Here is a 7439-nt window from a genome sequence, read left to right on the forward strand (position 1 = left end):
AGCCCTTTTTGTGGTGTCGCTCAGACGCCCGACTGTGGCATTTCTTTTAAAGCCCTTTCTGTGGTGTCGCTCAGACGCCCGACTGTGGCATTTCTTTTAAAGCCCTTTTTGTGGTGTCGCTCAGACGCCCGACTGTGGCATTGTTTGTTATTTCATACTTTCTAATACTACTATGTTATTGAAATTTTATAAATAACTTGCTTGCACGCATCAGAGTTTCATTTATCTTTTGTGACTGACTTCATGGGCATAAAATATTTTCAGCACATCATTGTTACTTTATACCTGTGTTCATAATGTTTGCGAGTACATTCAAAGTACTCACTGGCTTGTCCCTGGCTATTGTCTTGGCCAGATTTTCTTGCTCGGAGAGGAGCGACGCGATGCCAGCCCCGGAACCCACTCAATGGAGATAGCAGCCTCGCGAAGATAGGAATTAACCTGGTCAGCTGTTCCCATGGGAAATGGAGTCCATAGACACTGATGTTTCGCAAACCGCTTCCGCCATCAACCACTAGAAACCATTTGTTGTACTCACAGACTAGAATGGTCTTGTACTACATATTTTGTATTTTTGCTTGGAATTTCTGTATCAAGTTGGAGCCTCATCAGCTAACAGTAATCCTGGGGCTGATGAGCACGACGGTCTTTTCTGGAAAATTTATTGAAAACCGGTCGTGGCAGACTTGGTATCAGAGCCAGGCTGACCATTGGCTAATCCTATCTTAGCCAGGTCGAAAAACTTAGGCAAACCAACCCACCAGACCATAACCAAAACCCAGCCAAGCTTCTCGTGCAAGATAGCCACACAGTGACCCAACACCTTTTTGGTAGTCGGTGCCCAACCTATCAACCTAACCTGTCACTCATGTGCCAGTGACCGGCCCCTAAATAAACCCTTCTCGCAAGCGTGCGAAGGAAGACTCCGCCCCCTGTTTCCTATAAAAAGGGCACGCTAGTCCCAACACAGCACCGCACATCCGCTACCCCAAACCGAGCCACAATGCCTAGACCCATAGTGCACAACGAAACCACAGCAACCAACCTTGGAGGTTTTGTGACCATCCTCGCAAACCTCACCCGTCGTGCCTACGCGTTAGAAGAGCCACCAGAATATGTTGTGTATCAAGGACCCATGAGCGGTGAAGACCGTCAATTTTGGGCCACTGTGCACATCTACGGTAGGGGTCTAGCACCCGAGAGCCCCTACAGGTTCACTGGAAGGACAACTTCCTTTGAGCCACAAGCCATCCAGCTAGCTGCTCGAGAGGCTATAGTTCATCTCAGGCACTTGTCGCCTAGAGTTAACTGTCGCTCGTTCCACTACTACCCCAGACGTGAAGGGTATGGTAGACCACCCCAAGTTGCCAATGGAGATCACGAGACAGACCCCGCATTGTTGCACCTAGTGCGCTATGTAAGTGCACTAGAGGCACTATTCGACCAGATCACTATTGATCTAATCGCAGCTCGTGGAGAGCTGGTTCGTCGAGCCCCGGCGAGAGGAGAAAACGAGCCCAACACCGACAACCCAGTCGTGCTGTTTGGACAACCGATCGAGACCCCGAGATCTGCTCCAGCCATCGGCCAAGGTGCTGCGATAACCCCTGAGGTGCTTCATCGCATATTGGGAACACACTCCAACGGGGTTGTGGCCAACAATCCCCGCGATGGTCATCATCACTACCCCGACCCTGCAGTTCCTCCACCATCTTCGACTAATCTCGGCAGAGAGACACGTGAAGAAGCCTCGACATCCACCAGGCATGCCCGTTTAGACATAAACGAGGTAGACTAAGCCGTATAAGTAGCCCCGAGTTTCATTGTATCCTCGCTTTGTAATCGTGCGACCGTGTATATTAACGCAGCCTGTCGTTGTGCCTCTGTGTTAATAGTAGCCTTGCATATTTGGTCAGCGCATAGCTGCATATTTTTCCGGGCACAACTACCAAAACCAACCCGACGACAACCACAGTAACACGTCTCTTTATGAGATATGTGTACCTCTGACACTGACCCGACCTTTGGAGCTAAGCTGGCAGATTTATTACCTTTCACCACGGTAAAACGAATCCGGCTCCATTGCTATATAAAGGCCACCTTGTGACCTTACCCAGCAACCCTCACTTTGTGCACCACACTCACACTTTATCCTGTCATGCCGAGCCCCAGCATTCATGTGAGAACCCCAGATGCAACCCCAGGTAGCTTTGTCAAAATATTGTGGGATTTTACCCGCAGTACCATGGGTTCTATCCAGCCACCTCAGTACGAGCTGTTCAAATCAAGGATCACCCCATCCACCTCGGAATATTGGGCAGCAGTACACATCCCTCCCGTAGAATCCAACCAAAATCCAACAGAAGTTTCCTTCATGGGGAAATCTATGCCAACCCCACACCTGGCCATAGAAGCTGCTGCGAAAGAAGCGATTGCTCGTCTTCGATCCGCAGTACCCTATGCCCGCGAACGAGGATATTATTACTTTCCGAGCCGTGCAGCACCCGAAGAAGTAACATCTTTTCCCGGTGGACGTATTGAGAGAGACCCAGTTCTGGCCAACCTTATCCAATACATCATTGCTCAAGAGCATTTGAACCAGCGAGTGATGGATTATCTCCAGAGCCTCGCAGATTTAAATCCTCAGATTGCCATCGGCAGACCACTGAGACCCGACACGGAGAGACGCATACATCGACTGGTCAATCCACTGCCTCCGATAGAAGAAGAGTGTATCCCTTTACCAGAGACATTTTATCAGGACCCCACCTAGTTACCATTTTCATTTTAGACGTCACTACTGTATTGTTCTTTGCAACATTTATTTATGTGTGTAACTTATGCGTGATACCCTGAGTTTGTACGACGAGTCAATTATTTGGCTTCTACTAGTGTGTGTACTTTGTGTTGTGGGTTATGCTCCTTTTAATTAACTCTTTTTCCCTCGCAAAATCCCGGAGTGAGATTTCTTTTCCCTGAGTTGCTACACCTGCCCTTTCTCACGACGTGGATTATTTAATTTCACACAGCATCACGCAGCAGACTCACAACCATAATCATTTGGGCACATACACTGTTTGCAAAGCTTTGCAACGGCGTTACATCCAGCTAATCCCCCCCCTAACAGCAGTTAGCACCCGGCACACCTCCATCTACTCCTCATGATCACCACCACCGCGGAGAGCCAACACCCGAGCCGCAGCGTCGCGATACTCGTCGAAGATCATCACGCACAGGAGCACAGAGAGCCCCAGCAGTGTCGCCAGCCCTCCGCATATCAGGATCACAAACCAGTCCGGCATCGCCTCCGCCATTAGAGCCTCACCCGAGCTTCTGTAAGCAGTAATGGAGGAAGGAGGAGGAGAAGTGAGGCCAGGTGTGAGGAAGAAGAGAGAGTCACCCCGGCCGTTTTATAGCTCGAGCTCGGTGTACGGTGGGCGAAGTCCACCAACGCCGCTCGTCGCCGATCGCCGGCGTTCGGAATCGAATCCGCGAGCAGTGCCGACAACGCGCTAGCCCGCGAGGTGAGTGCACACTGCACCGGCAGCAAGCACGCCGCGCACTACCACGGTACGGCCTAGATGCCCTACGAGTTAGGCATCGCCGGTGGAGAAAGCGCGAGAAAGCGCGCGGGAGAGAAGAGGTAGAAGGAAGAGCCAAAGGGAGAAGAAGGGGAGACTGACAGTGGGCCCCGGTCCCACCTGTCAGCCAGAGAGAGCACTGTACTCTCGGGTACGACCAGCGTATATCTAATTTGGAAGTTTTTCTAAATTTTTATCCAGCGTAAAAATCACCCGTTTTTGTCCCGAACCGCAGACTTTTCCATGCAACCCAAGTTTTCACACTGTGGTTTTTCACCGCTTATTGCCCTCTCACTGTAGCCACATCTTTATTGCGTAATTATTTTCTTAACACCGCTTTTAGCAAATCTCGAGGACGAGATTTTTTCTTAAGGGGGATAGTATTGTGACACCCCAAAAATTTGGCCTTGTTTTAATAAATTAAAATTTTTGCCAGGAATTAAAACTTTGGATTTCTGAGCTCCATTCTGTTTTTTTAAATCATTTCCTTCCCTGTGATGATGAGTTTTTCCCAGAGAGAAAACTTTTCAAATATGTTATTGGACTTGTTTAACCTCTCAAGAAAAAACTTTCCTTCTATCAGTGTAACTAATTAAATAATTAAGTTGCTTGATCTTTATTTTCTTGAAAATGGTTTTTCAAGGTTATATGGCCATATTTGTACTGCAACCATTTGATATATTATTCTAAAAACCCAACCAAAGTTTGGAGATATCATGTGATGTCTCTAAATCACTTCTGTGCAATAATATATTTAATACATTGCATATTTTGAGCTCTAGATTCAATTTTCTTCTCTGGTCCAGAGAGCAATTTTACACTACAACCTATTTAAATATTTATTTAAAACTTCTACCAAAATTAGGGGAGGTCAGTAGGAGCCTATTATTCCACTTTGTGCAAAAACCTATTTATGTTCTTTGAAAAATTTGAGTGAATCAACCTCATCTTCATTCTGGACCAACTGGATGGTTTATACAGCAACCATATTTTTGCTTGCTCTTTAACCCTTGATTCTTTCTCCTACTTGTAGTCCTCCATGTTAAACCCTTAAATCCAGGAGCATGCACCTTTTAGATCATTTTTGGTTCATGTAAAAATGTCATATATTCCCTGTCCAGAATTGAAATTCTGCTAAACTTGCACTAACAAGTTTCTTCTTTTGGCAAACTAACCTCACCACCCCCTTGTACATCAAAAGAGACCCCAACCTGGAAGTTTTGGCTACCCCAAGAGCTACCTAGGTGCCTTTGGCATTTTGTCAAACACCCTGAGTGCATGACCAGTTTCGGCATGATTTCGTATTTGCATTGTGAGCTTGAGCTCCTGACCTAACCAGCATGTCCTAAGGTTTTGCCCTAGCCCATAACCTATTTCTGCTAACTCTCGTTTAGTTTGGAACTCTCTAGGCTGCCATGGCATATCGTCGAACACACCCCGGGCGTGCTCTGGGCGCGCCCAGAGCGTGCGTTTGGCACCCGCATGCACCCGAGTCGCCACATCCCACCCCGCACTCAAAACCCGGCCCCAGCCCGCTCGTCGTGTCCCCCTGCACCGCCACACCACCCCGACCAACCTGGCGCCCCACAGCGCCACCACCAGGATGGCCGTGGCGGCTAGCTGCCGGCCGCTAGCAGGCCCGACCGTGGTCGGTGCCGCCCAAGCCACCCCAGCTCGCCACCTGCCCCTGTGAGCAGTGCGTGCTCATCCACAGCTTCGTCCCCTAGCGCTCGTCGCCGCCACGTCGCCCTAGCTACAGCATGGCGGTCCGCCATCGTTCTTATCTTCGGCCGCCTCGGAACCGACCTCCATAGCCTATTTAAGGAAGCCCCGATCGTCTCCGAGCCCTCTGGTAGCCTCACGCTGTCTCACTAGCGCCCCCATCACCACCAATTGGAGGGGAGCAGGTCTTCTTCAACCTCTCCGGTCAGTTCGGCCACCGCCGCCTCCCGGCTCCGTTCGGTGCAACCAGAGCTTCCCCCTCTCCAATCTCTTCACCAGAAGCCTTCTCTGCCTCCCCTGAACACTTCCCTCTACTCCATTTCGATCGAGAACCACTGCCGCCCCGAAACCACTTTTCCCCGAAGCTTTCCTCCGCCGAGGAGCTCGCCGCCGACAGCTCCCGCCGTCCCCGCCGACCCAGCGACTACCAGTAGGATCGCCCTCGATCCGCGGATCCATCCCCGCCCTCCAGAGGCCGCGAGGAGCCGCCGCTCGCCGGCGTTGGTCGCCGGAGTTCCGCCTCCGCTCGGGACAAAGGGAGAAGGAGGAGGGCGGACTAGTCAAACCTGACTAGTGGGCCCTCTGGACCCACTATCAGCGACCTCGTGTCTGTCCACGTGGTTAAGTGGAGGCGTAAAGCCCCAAGTATGCCTCCTCTGCACCGAAAGCGTATTTCTATCTGAATCGTTTTATTTTCTGTATCATTTTAAATAACAGATTTTGACCACATCTTTGACCGGCTATAACTTTTTAAATATAACTCCGAATGAGTTGATTCTTTTTCCTATCTTCCTCAAATTTGGTCTAGTTTATTTTAAGATTTATTTGAAAAAATTTCAAACAACTTTTTTGTACTGTTTTTGAAATGTGTGTTAATTCAAATATATTTTCAAATAGGATTTTGGGGAGAGAGAAGAAACTTTCAAAAGTTTTGGAGAGCACCCCACCCCTCCACAACATTGAAGACAAGAATTCTGAATCCCGGCATAATGTTTTGGTGTGATCGTGGATACATTTATAACACCACCGCATTTTGGTGGACTTGTTATTTCATGTGATATGATCATATGCATGGGTGCATGTTATTGATTTCCATGCTATTGGAAATGAACTCACTTGTGATGATAATCACCCTCATGTGCCTTGCATGCATACCGGCAGGAATCCGGGAAAGACCTCTGCCTTGGGTAGGCATGAGTTTGTCGCCGGTCTCCGTTGGGACGGTTATGTCTGGTATGGCATGGTAAGGTGATATGAGAGGTGACTCTGTTGGATGAAATATATTCGTTATACTAATCATGCAGGGAATACTTGAACCTCCTGAGTCGACCTAGATCGAGTCTTGTTCGAGTAACCCCGATACTTGTTTCGTACTACCACTCGTCTCTACAGCAAGTAGAGTACGGTTCAGTAAGTTGTCAACCTCTTTCTAGCACACACCGTACAGAGAGGCCATGGTGGAAGGTACCGGTTGTAGCTGGTAGGCAAGCCACCTGGTCCGGGGGCATGGGTGTTTTCGGTTGGGACCGAGAGGGGAGGCCACCCCTTAGAGCGCGCGATATAAATTTGATCCCATGCTACGCGAGGTTGTAGCCTCCCCACTTAGAGTTGCTTAACAGGTGTCGTGGGTGATTCCAGTCACGTGTGAGTTAAGCTGGTGTGTGCAGGTTAGGTGTGTTTTCAACAAAAAGACCGTAGACGGAATCAGTCCCGATGGACTAAAGAAATCTGTTACTCGTGGGTAAAGAGTACATCCTCTGCAGAGAATAAACCTCTTCGAATAGCTGTGTCCATGGTTAAGGATTTCAGTCTGGGATGGTCAGGTGTCGGTCTTCGGAGGTGAAACGGTTAACCAGAAATGGAATTACTACTTGTGACTTGTGAGAACTATGATTATTATTATTGTTGACTAACCCGTGATATTATTGTTATTATCGAGTATCTCAGGGATGGTTCTACCTCCGAGATATTCACTATGAATGTTTATTTTTAAAGCCCTTTATGTGGTGTCGCTCAGACGCCCGACTGTGGCATTTATTTTTAAAGCCCTTTATGTGGTGTCGCTCAGACGCCCGACTGTGGCATTTCTTTTAAAGCCCTTTATGTGGTGTCGCTCAGACGCCCGACTGTGGCATT

This window comes from Triticum dicoccoides, chromosome 6A (genome assembly GCF_002162155.2).
Source record: "Triticum dicoccoides isolate Atlit2015 ecotype Zavitan chromosome 6A, WEW_v2.0, whole genome shotgun sequence".
Lineage (NCBI taxonomy): Eukaryota > Viridiplantae > Streptophyta > Magnoliopsida > Poales > Poaceae > Triticum > Triticum dicoccoides.